This window comes from Stegodyphus dumicola, chromosome 4 (genome assembly GCF_044657685.1).
Source record: "Stegodyphus dumicola isolate Sdum_Otavi_A_Nest chromosome 4, ASM4465768v1".
Taxonomy (NCBI): Eukaryota; Metazoa; Arthropoda; class Arachnida; order Araneae; family Eresidae; genus Stegodyphus; species Stegodyphus dumicola.
Window position 1 is genome coordinate 227930790 of NC_140771.1, and position 16966 is coordinate 227947755.

Consider the following 16966-nt stretch of genomic DNA (forward strand, 5'->3'; position numbering starts at 1 on the left):
AGTCCCTTTCGGGAGCTTCACCGTCCCCTTTTATCAGAACTTGCAGTTTAACTTCCGTACCACAGATATTCCATTGTGTTTGAATCTCTTGGCGCATATAGTGCGGAATAGCTTCCCTGTTTCAGTCGTAACGTAATAAATGCTTTCCAGGCGGTACTATTATTTTCAACCTAATCTCTGCCCCACTGGCTTCATTCCAACTCAAAATTTGTTTTATTTTCGTTTTTCGAGGACTTGTTCGCGAATAATATGCTGATAGATTTTTCCATGCAGGTTCTAATTTCGTAACCCCCATCTGAATTTTGTTTCAAGGATTTACCAAGTTTTGAAAATAAGCTTAGATGTGAAACTAAAAATTTATTTCTGTTTAACTTTGCCTCGGAAAATTTCAACAATGATTAGAATTGTGAATTCCCTTTCTCAGCTTTTGTGAATATGCAGAGGTTTCAAAATGCTTGAGGTGTATTTAAATATTTTCTTTCTTATTCTTGCATTCTAAATATGAACTCTTAGATAGTCAAAACTTTTACCGCAAAAATTAATCCTTCATTAAATTAGTTTTGAACATGCCCGATAGTTACAGAATTTAACTCTGTTTTAATTATTTCGTATTTTGATTATCTCTGTCTGCTAACTAGTAGCATTCATTTAATTAGTATATTTGCTAAATCTCCTTCCCCCATGTTAGGCGAATTTGTTTGTTAATACTGCATTTGAAAAGCGCACGTAGAGTAATAATACACTCACATGCGGCTTTTAAATAAATTTCGTGAATGACATAAATATGCGCGAAGTACATTATCTTAATAATCTTTGTGAAAAATGTTACAGAATTAAAGACAATGTACTATATTTTACAACGGTATTACAAAGTTTAATTAATGGTTGCAATAATTTAATTTGAAAGGAATATGAAATTTGTATTTAGTAAAAAATCAAAGCAAAATATTTCTTTAATTTATCTTTCTAATTAAAACAAACAAATGGTAACTATCACTAAAGGAAAATAAAATACACTTAGGTTAAGAATGTAATCGAAAGCATGCTTTCAAGGTAAATTAATTAGATCTGTAATACTGAATCTGCTTGTTTTTGTATAAATGTAAACAAAGTAATTTGCAGAGAATAATCTTGAAGTCAGTAAAACATTATCACGGCATGTTTAGAATAAATATGTATTATCCAAATGATTTCTGCAAATAAATTTTGAAGTACCATTAAAGAATAACGAAATGTTAATTTAAGGTCCGAGAGCGATCCAGCGGTAAAACACCACAACAGTTTCTCTTAAATAGTTCCCCACGAGACATTCCTATCTTTCCGTGTAGTGCCAAATGGTCGAGTATCTTAAAAATAAAAAAAAAATTCATTTATAATAAGCAGAAATTGCATTAATACCTTTAAGGAATAAATAAAATTAATTATTATAATATACTTTGTCTTCTTTGATAAATGCTTACATTTTTAGACACGTTTTAGAATTTCTTCAGTTTTTATTTCCTTGTAAAAAGTAATAGAAGTATTGCAATCGCGAAAAATTTCGCGTATCATATTTCAGCGAAAATATTCATTTTACCGCTACCGAAAACTAAAGGACTGTTTTTTCCAAAACGGATGATCAAATAAATTTAAAATGGATTCTGAGCATATTTTTGTGACTTTTGCACATAAGTACGTATGTATGTATCTTGCGTAACTCAAGATCGATTAGCCGTAGAACGTTGAAATGTCGTATATGGGACTGCTGTAATATTTCCCTTTTTTGTTGCGCAGCTCACTTTTTTGTTGCAAATGCCTCACCCTCTTACCCGGCTGAGCGAATTCAGTGTTTTGTATACGCTTATGATGATGAATTGTGAATCATTTGCTTGAAAAGTAATTAAATTATGTTGTTCTCATGTTCCAGCTAATGTTTTTATCCCTTTGGTTAACGTGTATGCCATGGTTGTAGAATTATCAGTTTAAAAAGTATAAATGGCAGCTAGGCCTAACATGGCGGTTGTTTGTTTACATTTCAAACACTTAATAGTGCAGTGAATTTAGTCAATTGGTGCACCAACTTCAGTGTCTATTTACCAGTGAGACTACAAGTTAACTTTAAATTCTTGTGCATCGATTTTTTTTTTCTGCCGGCAGGCCGAATTGCTTGTTTTGCCGCAGGAACTCTAATTTATAAAAACTGTTTAGTAGTAACTGTAAGCAACTTTAAAGTAGTAACTGTAAGCAACTGTAAAGTAGTAACTGTATTTGGTATTTTATTTATTTTTATTTATTTTTTTTTCCTGTATTTTACAGTTTTTAATGAAGATGTTTTGAGCTTATATGTACTTTTGCTTTTCCGCGAAGAGAGAACTGAATTTGTTGAAGGAGAAGTATAGCTCTAATGAAATTCAAGAAAATAAGTTTAAATGAATTGCAGACCAAAATGTGTATAATATAATAGCCCGTACAATCAGGAAGTCAATGTTGTCCACGTCAGATTTTTGACTTAGCGGAAAATGTAAAATATGTTTTTCTCAAGCTTATACTCATATATTGAGAGAATGCAGGTTGTGAGTATAAGATCTGTCAAATGAAAAAAATAAAGAAAATGAAATTAAAATGCTTAATATATACTTTATTATGTTTTATTTTAATTAGATACCTGGATCTTTCATTTGAAGTTTTATATTCAGGACATACGTTTAATATAAAATGTCATAATTAATACTCGCTTTGAAAAATATATTGAGTAAATTGCTTTAACTATGATTAAAATTGATAAAAAATATTAATTTTAAAGTAGAAGAGAACTAAAATTAGAAAAAAAAAATAAATAGTTATAATATTTTGATTTTCATGTTTGCTAAAACGGAATGCTTGGAAATTCTGACTCTATCATAGCAACTGATCTTATGACTTATCTTCATATTTCAAGTCGATTATCAATTTAATACTTAGTGTTTCACTCTTAAGGAGATCATTCAAGCGTCAAATTATTGCAGTGATTCTGAAATGTAAATTTTTCTGTCTGAAAGCTCTGTCGGTTTAGTAGAAACAAGAACAGGTTTTGAATAAAAACAAATAAATTTTTATTATCTTAGTGTTTGGTTTATACAGAATTTTACGATAAAAAATTAAATCATACTGTACACCAGAATTCACTACTTGTAGGTTTGTGCCTTATGATGCCTAATTAGGTGGCTCTGTAGCTTTAATTTTTATTTTAGACAACCGGTCAACAGGGTAATTTTGAGGATGACTTTCACGGCTAATTCAAAATTACGGTTAAACCAAGGGCAGTTGAAAAACAAAGAAAAGTGATATAACTCGTATTATAGATACATACTGGTAGTAATTTACTTTTACTTTCACGTAATTTAATGTGAAGAATAAGTGTATTTAATTATGTAAATAGAAATAATATTCAAACCAAATGCAAGTTTTTAAATAACGAAAGAAAAAAAATATTGAAAAGGAAGGTTTGCTTCGGTTTGTTTTATATGATTATGGCAAAGCCTACAGGGCTATCTACGTAAGGGAAGGCATACCTTCGTGAAAGACTCTCTAAGGGAAACTGGCTTGTACACCTGTTACACATGAAGAATGCCCCGAAAGCGTCCATGCAGCCAGCCCTTTCACGGAATTCGAACCTCGCCACCGAACTACCAGTGTTCAGTGACTTTATCGCTCGGCTGTTGGTGAGCCCAGAAAAGGAAGGAGTTATGTTGTTGTGACTAATCTCAGTTACATGACCTAATTAAACAATCTACGAATGTTAACGTGGGAAAGAGTACAACACTACATCTGTGTCTGGCAAGGTCCTTGGGCATCATTGCAAGTGACCAAGTGACAGATTTTGCCAAGTTCCAGTGCACTGAGAAAGCACCCGTGGAGGAGGTCCGAGGGTCTGTCATTCCTCTTCCCCTACCACCAAACCACTCATGAGGACGTTCGGCTCGCCATATATTTGGATTTCCCCGTGCGGCAAGAGCACTATACATTTGCAACATCCATGCCTTCTCAAGGCTCGATCCCGGGGTTATTGATTCAGCAGTCAGAATCACTAACCACTATACTGATGGCGGCCAAAGCGGTTAAATTATGAATGATACTAAAGAAGAATGTATACTACAGAACTTTAACAAAGTCAACTGAGTTCACATTCACATAAAAACTCGATTATAATATTTTATTTATAGAGAGTTTATCTAACAAACACAATCTGCTATTATCCTATGCGTTATTTTTATCATTTTATATTTTTCGTAGGCAGTTTGGTTCAGCTGATGGTTTGTCATAGTGATTTTTCTATCGTTCGGCAATCAATAAACTAACCTTTTCGGACAAGGCCCCTTTAATTTACGACACAATCAATACGCATCCAATTAATCGGGAGACGGTGTGTTTGTAAATATTTCTGGGATACCTATAATGGTCAGCGTCTACATTTGAAGCCAATTTTGAAGGTTCTAAAAAGTTTAATCTTAATGAGCGTAGGAAAAATAATCTAGGTTTTGAATTAAGCGAGCTATACACGTAAGATCTGTGAATTGGGCTTTATGGTTTAGGTTGACTGAAATCTTGCATAAATTTAGAGAGTTTAATTTAATATCCTATATCAAGAGTCAGTAAAACTTTTGATTGTTTTGAGATGGATATATAGAAACTGTACAAAATAAGAAATAAAAGAAAAGTTTCGCGAAGAAAACAGTATATTGATGTGCATTTAAAATGATTTTTTTATTATTGTATTAAATGTTTCAGGCTACAACAAAAAAGGAAATTTACTCAGTTCTACGTTGCTCTGAATACCACCTAAAATCGTAGACAAACACATGACTTATCGCCTCGCCTTAATGTTTTAAGTATAATAAAAATAAACTCAAATGAAGGATTAACATAAACCTGTTCCCCTACCACCAAACCACTCAAAACACGTCCGCCTGGCAGTTGCACATACTACACAAAAGAAATTTAAGAGCTGCAACTTGCAGGAAAGGAAGAATAGTTCAGTCAAACTAAAAAAAAAAAAAAAAAAAAAAAAATTGCAAACACAAAGTAACAAAGTAATACGTACACTTAAAAGTATTCGCCTGTGAGTCGTAATTACGGGGCCAACTCGGCTAATTATCATTGTACAGCTTCGGCTATAGTTTAGCTAGTTAAAATTAGCTAATTTTCTATCTTATGTTAATGCCCCGGTGGAGGCTTTCCTGTAAGCCCGAGAGGGACCGTCTTTGATTATTTCTTTGATGGAATTAAAGGCTATTTTAATGGAATTAAAGGCTTCTTTAGACTTATATTTTATAGTTTGAAGAAGACCAACGAATAGTCGCTACACACGTAGTAGTCAAGGGCACGTAAATTAGCAAGAACGTTATACCTTTTAAGGCATTTACGCAAAGTATATATATGGAATATAATAATTAGCATAAAATTATATTCAGGAATTTGTTTTTATAAATGGTAATCCGTAAGTACTCTCCGAAAATATTAATAAGCTATAAATTAATATTAAAAATTACAAATAAATGAAACTACACATATGATAAAATTCAAATGGAATTTTCACCTAAATGCATGTTTTTAATTGCTGTTCAGAAATCAATACACTATGAGCAAGTCAAGTAGTATCTTTCCTTTGCAGAATATTTAACTTTTAATATATCAAAACAATCATGATTATAAGCAATTATATAGCATAACATAGTAAAACCTTTTACTCACATTCACTTTGCGTAATATGGAGTCATCTCTTACTAGTGATAGCTTTCAAATGCGCAGATAGCAGCATATATGTATGAAATGAATCCACCATTTTCCGAAATCCGCATTTCCCAACCATAAACTCAAATCCACTATTCCCTCAGAAACAGTAGATCGTTTGAAAGCATTTTCGTGTACTCGTGGCACATTCCTGATGTTTTATATGCGTATAATTATGTTTCGAGCAGGCAAGTGAGAAGAGAAATATAGGTTAGAGAGAATTTATTTTCGTCCTCTTTTTCCTCTTTGTAGCTCTCACAGAAATTATGATTCGTATGTAATGTAACGTTATGAATTTCTATTTCAGAATATTTGAATGAAATGAGAAAAATTCTGAGAAAAGTGTTGCTTTGAAGTTCATAAGTCATTCTTTTGATTGAAATCGTGTTGTAAAAGTCTGGAGAAAACATTGAAAATTTATTTCATACTATATTATAGAGGAAAAGAAGAATTTCTTGAGGATTTTGAGGTTGATATTTCTAGAGATACTCCTCAAGCTCTGTTATACGTCAAAGAGAATTAGTTTTGAAAGCTTAATGAAATACTAACACAAATTTTTAAAGCAGCTAATCTAATTCTTCAGATGTGAAGATTTAAAATCTTGCAGGCTCCTTTCTGGTAGAAATTTGTAGTCCCTTTTCTTATCTTTCATAATTTTTAAGTGCATTTTAATGCATGAATTCTTTTTTCGAATATATGAATATATTTAATCCCTTAAAATTATATGAATTACTTTTCTCGTAGATAGTATTTTCATTATTTAGAAATGAAAAACAAGTAGCGAAGTATATTTAAAAGTATTCTTTCTAAGTATATTTAAAGAACATTGTTCTGAAAAGACAGCCGCAAATCCATTTTATGACGCCATGACAAATTTTATTTCCGATTTTTATACTTTGGAATAATTTTCATCAATTAAATTGCGTGATTTCATTGTAAAAATTGGTTAATTTCTTACTCTTCCTTAAATGATTTTACCAAAATGAGGTATTAAATAACTGAATTTAGTTTATGAGCGACAGAGTTATATAGTCGCAAAATATGGATAGAACGACCCGGGTTCATGTCTCGGTTAATAGGATGACTGCATATCATGGTTTCGTGTTCTTTTTTCATGTTTTATATAAAAAGAACTACTTTCCTTTAGAATAGCCTCCACGTAAGTAACCTCTCCCTAGGCAGACAGGCTGAGTTTGATTTGTCATATTAAAAAATATCCATTCTAAGTAATTGAATTAGGGGAACATCACTGGAACTTTCAGATAATAGATTCGTTATTGTAAAGAATAAAAATTCACATTATTTATAAGGTAATGGTAGCAATTCGTTAGCGACGACTCAAAAAAGCAAACAAGGAAGGACACAAACAGCGAGACAAAACATGTTTTATTATGTTTAGTACAGCAGAAACCTACAATTAAGAATAAAAACAAACAAAGATCGACATTTAAGAAGGTGTTCGAAATTACGACCCAGAACCGGGATGCAGGCCTCACATCTCCGCATGGAAGATCTGCATCACGAATGGAAGATGCAGGATACGCGGTTCATGCATCATCTTTCTTGACTTTTGTGTCGTCACTCCTGCGCCAGGTAACCGTTTCTTCCCATGCATTCCTATGTGATTTCCCATTTTCTAGGTGTAAAGTTGATAGGTTCTCTCCTGAAAGTTTGTTACCGCTATACTGATACCCCTGTATAAAAGCCCAAAACATTATCAGTTGTAAAATTACGAACAGCGTTATCAGTTGTACTTCCCTAAATTCGTAATACAACTTCCAACAAGTTTAGGGCAAGTAAACGTGTGTTATAAAGTTTTGAATAGTGAATGATTGTTGGAGCCCAAGACATTCACCTTTGGATATTGTTCGAATATTCGGTTAATATATCCACGGTGCCAACGTGCCGTGAATACAAATCAGCAAAACCCTTCTCCAAAGATGTTCTGAGCTGGTGTTTGTATAGTTAGCTGCCTATATCGAATGTTACCACCTACGATGGACAACGCAGTAACCTACTACAGATGTTCAAACGCCCAATATCAGCTACATCTCACCTGAAATTCCTTACCCGTGTTAATAGAAATACATTGCGTGATGTAACTGTTAATCTAATAGGTACTGAAATCTAAATGTCCTATATGGCAAACATAAATAAGCAAAAATCCACCTTAACGTTCCGTTGTTATGATCAAAATAATTATTTCAAGTCTTAAAAAGAGACACGTATTGCTCACAATGATTCTTTCTTCGATTTCGATCTTTTAGATACTTTCAAAATTTTGCTCTATGAAAGATTTCATAGCCACATTGCGCGGCCTCGTAAACTCATACGTTTTTGCGGCAGATTGGAGAAACTCGTTTAAGTCCAAAGCAATTCACCATTTGGACATAATATTACATCTGTTGTTAAACGTGACAGAATAATGGAAGTAGTGTTGTCAAAGTTGGATTAATCTATTATATCTAAACTGTGCTTAGACTTAAATTTTATTTTTATTTAGTCTGAATTTTCGGTGTATAATTTGTTTATTTTTATTTACCATGCCGCTCAAAGTTATATTGACAATAATATTAATGCTATGGTTATTGCATGAGAAAGACATCCTAATATTATAAAATATATGTAAATTCTATATATTGCTGTTGTTGTCTTGTCCACGTATTGGATGGAAGAATGGTTTTCAGAGCCTCAAGGAGGTTAGACTTCTACTTCCACCCCAATTTTGATAGTGAGCACCTCGTGAAAGGGTCCGAGAGACTCCCACCTCTCTTTCCTTCCACCATACCACACAAGAGGACTTTCGGCTCGCCCTATATTTAGAGTGCTCCCATGTCTCAAAGACCCTATACATTTACAAACATCCATGACTTCTCCAGAATTTGAACCCAGGTCCTTCGGTAACGCAGTTGGTTCCCCTAACCATTGTATCGTCATGACGACAAATTTCACATTTTATTTAGCCTATAAAGAAGTAATTGACAATTTAAAAAAAATATATAAAGTTTAACTGCCGATTAAAAGAGATATTTTAATATTTAACATGGTTTCTCAATGGACATTATCAATAAAGATGGCCCAGGTGTAATAGAGAAACATATTATAAAATATTATAAAAATAAACCCTTAGTATAACATAGGAACGTTATACACCTTATTCTGTATACTTGAAAACTGAAAAAATATATAATATAATTCTATATAATTATTTAATATTTTATAACTATTCTATGTACTATTTATACTTCTATTCTATATACTGTTTTATAACTAACTATATACTCTTTTATTCTATATAATTATTTTATGTTTCTGCACTCTAATGTTTATAATTCTACATTCTATTGCTTATAATTCTATACAATTATTTAATGTTTTTAATTAGATGCATTGCAAATTAAATTCACACTGTTTTAATCAAAGATAAAAATAAAAAAAAATACATTCTTGAGATTTTTAGCTATTGATTTTAAATAGTTTAATTAATAATAGAAAGATTAAATTTGAAAGATAACTAACAGACTAGAATGTAAAGTGAGAAAAACGTATTTACGGTGTCAGACATTTAAACTGAATCAAAGTAAAATCCTGTTTTGGGGTCCAATCTAATTTTTGGGCTTAGAAAATAGCAATAAACTTTCAGCTTTTATCCAGAAAAAATACCATATTCAAACAAAACGAAAATTTTGAACGCTGTTTTTATACTTCTGCTTTAATAATTAGAAATTAAACAATCAAGATATTTAGCCGTCGCTGTCTGCGATAATGTTTAAATGACGTTATTGTGGGTTAATTTTTGTAAGTTTTCAGAAATTCTTATTATTCTTCTTGTAAATTTGCTTCTGCTGTTTAGAAAGTTAACATGATTATATTTGCAGTAACACATTACATTTATTACAGGCAAATGCTCATACGGATTTTTCAGCATTATTTCATTTCCAAAAATTATTTATTTCTGTAAATAAAACCGACTCTTCAAACTTTAATTTATGTAACTTCAATCTAAAAATATCTAGTTAAAACTTTGATGTTCCCTTCTATAACCAAAATCTCTGATAAACATTTCTAATTTCCGTAGTATCTAATTTCCGTAGTACCTTATTCCATTTATATCTAATTTCCGTAGCCTGACTGTCGGATAAATTCTTCATAAACAAAATATTCTATACATTTTATCTGGACATATCTCATTCCTTCATTAAAAGTCCTTTTGTTGATTTAATAAGCTTCCAGTGAAAATTAATGAACAGTTCCTCAAGGAAAATAATAGCGTTTATCTCATTTAAGATTTTTTTTGCAGAATTCCGAAATTACAAAATATCATTTAAAATGTCATATTAGAATGATTAATTCAAATAGTAATTTTCGCTTTAAGGGAATAAAAAGAAGACTTATTTCAGAGAGTGATTGAATACTTTTTCCCTCATATCGATGCCATTTCCTTCTCATAAAACAATCCATTCATTTATTCCATTCTTTAAATAAAGAGTTTGCTTATTATTAAATTTTATTCTATTCGCTGAATTTAACTCATTCTTTCAGATGATATATGATTAAGTGATATGCTTTTGAAATGTACAGCCTACTTAAATTACACAGATTCTTGCATTTCAGAGAAAGTGGAAAGGAAATATCGTGCTTCGTCTGCTTTATGTCGTGAACAATTATTTCTTTTCATGTGCGGACTAGCTCTTATTCAACTTATAAGCTTCCCAATAATTGGTAATGATTAAATAATTGCAGAAAAATATGGAGACATCGGCGAACTAGTAGAATTGGTCGAACTAAGAGAACTAAAAATGTTCAAAAATAATGCGAAACTTGAAAATTAAAGGAGAAGGAGATTATTGATGATAGGTTAAAAAATATGCATACATTCTGATTACATTTCTGAAATTTCTCATCTCTCCTGGACTTACCGTGTAATTGAAGATTGGCAGATGTCAAAATGGCGGGAAAATAAATCTCTTGCTCAAACTTCTTATCGAATAAGTCCAGTAAGAAAGACAGTACATTGCTCACAAATTGATAAATGAATGAATGTAAATAAAGCCTTAGTGATTTGTTAAAAATGCAGAAATGTTCTACAAATAACTCCAATATTCGAGAAGCCATCTTGTTAGACATAGTAATTAACTCGTTAGTTTATAAGGTATTTCTTCAGCCTTCTTGGCATGTCTTCGTGGTGTGACGGTCTGGATGCTGGGCACGTATTCCAGAGATCCGCGGTTCGATTCCAGGCAAAGGCACATTAACCGCTTATAGGCCACCACTATTAATTACACAAATATAAGAATACAGCGGGAATAAATGCAGACACAAAATTATACTAATTCAAAACTGGCTAATAAAGAAAATTAATGTTTGCTAATTGTTAAAGTAGCAAGCAACAGTGTGATACAGTAAAATAAAGAAATAATCTGAAAATTAAAAAAAGGAGTATTTTGGATATAAACGTACGAAGTAGTGTTAGCAGATAACTGTAATGTATTTAAGGCCTTAGAAAGATTAGATTTCTCCACGAAAAAAAATTCATTGACATTGTCGCATGAATTTGTGAAGAGTTCACAATTATGAAAAGAGCGCTGCAAAACTATGTGCGGAAGAGTTTATGAAAAATTCCATGCTCTAGCTAATGAATGTTAGTTGGTGTCAAAATGGGGGAACTAACTCATAATTAAAGATGGTTCTAACTTCAAAAATAACATAAACTGATGCAAGATATCTTAACTTAAAGACAGAAACTATTTATAGAACAGAAGAATGTTAACTTATGCAAGCTGCCTTAAATTACATTTTAAAAAGAGAAACTATTTATAGAACAGAAGAATGCATTATATCTTTTCTGTTAAATATCTGCCATTTGAGAGATATAATGATGCTAAAGTTAATGACTTTAAGAACGAATAATTTCTGCTAGAATACACAGGCAGCGCAAACTCGAAGAGCAAAAAGTGATAAACTAAAAACAAATTACTTTAGTTAAGACACAATAACACGCCGAATAAATACTAATTCAGAAGTCAAACAACAAAAATCAGCGTTATACCTACAAAATTTTTCACAGGACTAGTTTCGATGGTTTTACCGAACCATCATTTTCAGCTGCAAAACCGCAAATGAACAAGATAGGAAATAATGATTAGATAAGATAAGAAAGCCTGAACAAGAATAAGCAAGTGGCGCCATCTGTTGGCGAAACCAGAACTAAAGCATAATTTCTCTAAAAGCCGAAGGCAAATTTGGATTGGAATTAGGATCGTTAACTAGAACAGAAAGATTTTTATGAATGTGAAATGCCTCTAGAAAATCCAGTTCTCCAATGGAAGAAGTTTTTTGAATAATTTTGGCAGCAGAAAAATTGAAAGTGTGATTTTTGGACCAGCAATGTTGAGCAACAGAAGACTTCTGTGTTTCCTTTTTTCTAACATATGCCTCATGTTCTTTGACGCGAAATTTTAAGGCTCTATTAGTTTGGCCAATGTAAATTAAACCACACTGGCAAGGAATCCTATAAATACCCCAGGAATTCATATCCGGAATGGGGTCCTTGAGTATAGAAGTTGGAATTTTATTGATGGGAGAATAAACAACCCGAAAGTTAAATTTCTGCAAAATATGTGCAACTTTATAGCTAATTGATGGAAAGAAGGGAATGACAACAGAATTTTTATAATCTCCTAAAATAAGAGTGTGGCTTTTAGTGTGTTCAGATGAGAATTTTTTAACTGCTTGATTAATAATGTTGGGTGAAAAGCCCCTGTGAATAGCTATTGCTTTTAAATAATTTAGTTCTTCATCAAGGGCTAGTTTGGAGGAGCAAACTTGAAGAGCACGGAAAACATAGGAATAAAATGAAGCTAACTTTTGTTTAGTCGGATGACATGATTTAAAGTGTGGTGGAAGGCAAACCGATGAAGGTTTACGGTAAACTGTAGTACTGAAGTTGGATGTGTTACGTGTGACTAGAATGTCGAGAAACGGGAGAGAATTGCAAGTCTCAAGTTCAAAAGTGAACTGAATAGCAGGATCAATAGAATTCATTGTTGAAAGAACTTCATTTAAATCATCTTTATTACCTTCAAACAGGGTAAAAGTATCGTCTACGTAGCGGAACCATGCCGGGAAGTTTAAAGTTTCAAACAATTTTGATTCATAATAATGCATGTAGATATCAGCCAGGATGGGACTGAGGGGGCTTCCCAGGGGTAATCCCTCAGTTTGCTTGTAATATTTATTTTGGAAAACAAAATGTGTTTGTTTCAAACAGAGTTGAGTGAGAGAAATTAGCTCCTCAATTTCGATGCAAGAGAAATGAAATTCGCGAAGTCTGGTTTCTAGACATCTTAATGCACCCTCCACTGGGACATTGGTGAATAATGATTTTACATCAAAAGAAACCATAAGTAAATTACTAGGAGAAATGTTTTTAACCTTTTTTACAAACTCTATTGAATTTTTTATGGTGTAAATGTTATTGTCTAATAGAGTGGAAAATCTGGAAACTAAATATTTAGCTAAAGAATACGAGGCAGTACCTAAATTTGATACAATCGGCCGGAAAGGAATACCACTTTTATGAATTTTGGGAAGAGCATATAATCTGGCACAATTCGCAACAGATGGGATAAGCGAATGTTTTAAGTTGCTTGAAATGATTTGCGAAGATTTGATCGCAGTTTTTATTTTGGATAAGTCCGAAGGTGAAGGATCTTTAGGGATCGGATTATATGGTCTTTCGTTTAAGAGTTTAGTGACACCATCGATGTAAGTGTTCTTATCCATGACGACTATCTGGCCACCTTTGTCGGCCTTTGAAATGATAATATCCGGGTTAGAATGAATTTCGCGCATTGTAGCTCTTTCTCTCGCAGTTAGATTTGGTTTCAAAGGTTTATTATTGAATTTCACATTATGAGCGATAAGATGCCTAATCATTTCTTTCTGTGAATCTGAAACTTTACTGAACTTGAAAGCTTTTTCGATAGGAGCCAAAATCTTTGGAATCGAGGGTTTACAGGTTTGTGAGAAGTTAAAATTATATTTTAGAATTCTCTCTTGTTCTTCTGAAAGACTAACATTAGAAATATTAACTATTGGCTTGATGTTTACAATGGGAAGATTTTTTGAACTACTTGAACTGGAAGACTGTAAAAGAAGTCTTTCGAATTTAACTGCAAGGGTGTTTTTATGACGGTTAACTGCATTCTCCGTTCTAGACCAAGACTTTTTTTCAAGAGCAGTGAATTTTGGATATGATTTAGCGAGTTCCAGATGAAGCTTATAGAGTTCATGTTCAATTTTGGACAATTGTTGACGTGTATCCCTTATCACGGACCGAAGTAATTATTTATAGGATTCCTTGCCAGTGTGGTTTAATTTACATTGGCCAAACTAAGAGAGCCTTAAAATTTCGCGTCAAAGAACATGAGGCATATGTTAGAAAAAAGGAAACACAGAAGTCTTCTGTTGCTCAACATTGCTGGTCCGAAAATCACACTTTCAATTTTTCTGCTGCCAAAATTATTCAAAAAACTTCTTCCATTGGAGAACTGGATTTTCTAGAGGCATTTCACATTCATAAAAATCTTTCTGTTCTAGTTAACGATCCTAATTCCAATCCAAATTTGCCTTCGGCTTTTAGAGAAATTATGCTTTAGTTCTGGTTTCGCCAACAGATGGCGCCACTTGCTTATTCTTGTTCAGGCTTTCTTATCTAATCTAATCACTATTTCCTATCTTGTTCATTTGCGGTTTTGCAGCTGAAAATGATGGTTCGGTAAAACCATCGAAACTAGTCCTGTGAAAAATTTTGTAGGTATAACGCTGATTTTTGTTGTTTGATTTCTGAATTAGTAAATTACTTTAGTATTAAAAATAATCATAAAGTAAGCAATTTTACAGGACTAAATAAAATTTAGACGATGTTCTTGTGTGCTGAAGAATATTAAACTGCATGTCTGTCAAATGGAAGTTTAAAACCATTTCCTCCACGCGTGTTTTAATGATAGAAGTAGTTACACTTCCTGCTTGCATTTAGAAGATGCACGATTCGGAAAAATCACAAATGACTTTTAATGTTTCTTGCTTTGAAAAACTTGAACTGGTATATGATGGACAATAACTCGCCACAGTGTCGATTTCGACTGCACTCGACGCCAGTGTAAACTGACTATCCTGTCTCATTCCAGACATCCTTTACTAGTAGCAGAAAAATATAATGAATTTTTGCATTTCTACGTGAGAGCTATCATTATGCAAGTGATTAACATCTAAAGCTAAAAGATCCATGGCCCAAATCACGACAAGGGCATATTTAATTTATCCTGTTCTCTGGCTGTGAAAAAAACCAAATAAAAAGTTTCGATAATACCTGAAGATTTTGTATTTAAATTTCTTAACAATAGTATGCAACAAGATGCATGCTGGTAATAAACAAAATTCTCAGTTTTTATTCTGTGATATCGATTATTTTAAATGTAATGATATATATTTTAGTTTTTCATTATTCTTATTGGGGTAGATCTCAGTTACACGGCGCGTAAGAAGATATGTTACTTGTTTGTCTATTTTATTGTTATTTGATATATTTTATGATCTTCACTATTTGTTTATTGATTGCACTCTTCTGCCTTGAGTTTTATTTATACTGAAATATTTAGTAAAAAGCCGCCCAGATGTATTATGGTTAGGGAAGCCGACTGCGATACCAAAGGGCCCGGGTTCGAATCACAGAGAAGGCATGGCTGTTAACTCTCCATTCTTTCATAGGCGGTAAAGGTGGCCCACCTATTAGGTGCCTCCATAATAAAGTGAACACCACTTCTAATTTTAGTGGTGGATAAGCCGAAGTCGGCTGAGGGGCCTGCCGTTGGGAAAAAATATACTTACTAAAATAACATGGTCAGAGTGGTTTTAGTAATGAGAGAAAATGACGCAAGCATGAAGTAGACAACATCGAATATGTGGAAAATACCTCAAGGACATTATAAAAAGCAAGAAGGAAATCAAGATAAGGAAACTGAATGCCCGAATTATAAAATTGGGGAGCATTAATTGCATGCTTGGGACAGAACTCGTCAGCTTATTTATAAATAAGCAAGATTTTCGTTTTTGGTTTCTTGAACTGACCATTGTCTCAATAATTCTAACTGATATAACAATCAGAAATTTACGATAAAAATTCTAAAAAAATAATCTATATATAATGGTGGATAAAATTAAAAGACGGAACACCTTTTCCCTATATTCAAGGATTTCAAAGCGAGCAATGGCAACGTTGTGCAGAAAAAACATTTTTATCTCCAGCGCGTGAGTCTCGGTATCGGAAATTCTAAAGATATGCTCGTTTTAAAACTATTTGCGATATTGCTGTTGCACTGGATCTTATGGTTTAAGTGCGAGGAACATGATATTTAATAATGAAAGGTAACACACAAAATGTTAAAGAACGCCCCTTTGGACGTAATTTAAAATCTGAAACATTTCAGATTTTTTTTTTTTTTTTTTTTTTAAGATTGTGAAATAAAAGCAAACTATTCTTGAAATCCTTTAATAATTAGGTAAGTGTATGACATTTCTATTGTCATATCTAAGTTGTTCCTGCTTGTGATGATTAGATATGCTTACTGATTTAAAATGAAGAGTTTGGAATTATAAACGTAGAGATGGGAAGGGAAAAGAGCAAATACAAGGCCAATAATTATTTTCAAAATTTTAATTGCATTTTTGCTGCTTAAATTTAAAACAAATACAGGACAAATGTGATTCTAATTGCTAATTTATATACACAGACATGAATAGCTTAAATTTGTCGATACACCACCGATAATTTCAATGAATATTATTGCACATACGCATTTTTTAGATATTTGTGCATCTTAAAAGCACAAATGATATTCAAATATTCAAATACCATTGAGTGCTCGATTCCAGATATGTCACAACATTTCTAGGAATTTTACTTCCGTTACTAGCTTATCGTCCCTAGTCTAACTTCTCTCAGATTGCAATCACGAATCTACTGTCCCTTCACATTAGCGAAAGAAATAGTTCTCAGATCTACCTGAGGCTTTATGCCTCACTCGCCTGGCGGCCGCTACAAGGAAGGTTATTGCGAAGTTACAAATAATGCAAAATAAATTTCTCAGAAAATTACCAAAGCGTCCTTCTATGTCCGCAATGATACCTTACATTAGAGATCTCAAAAATTGAAAGT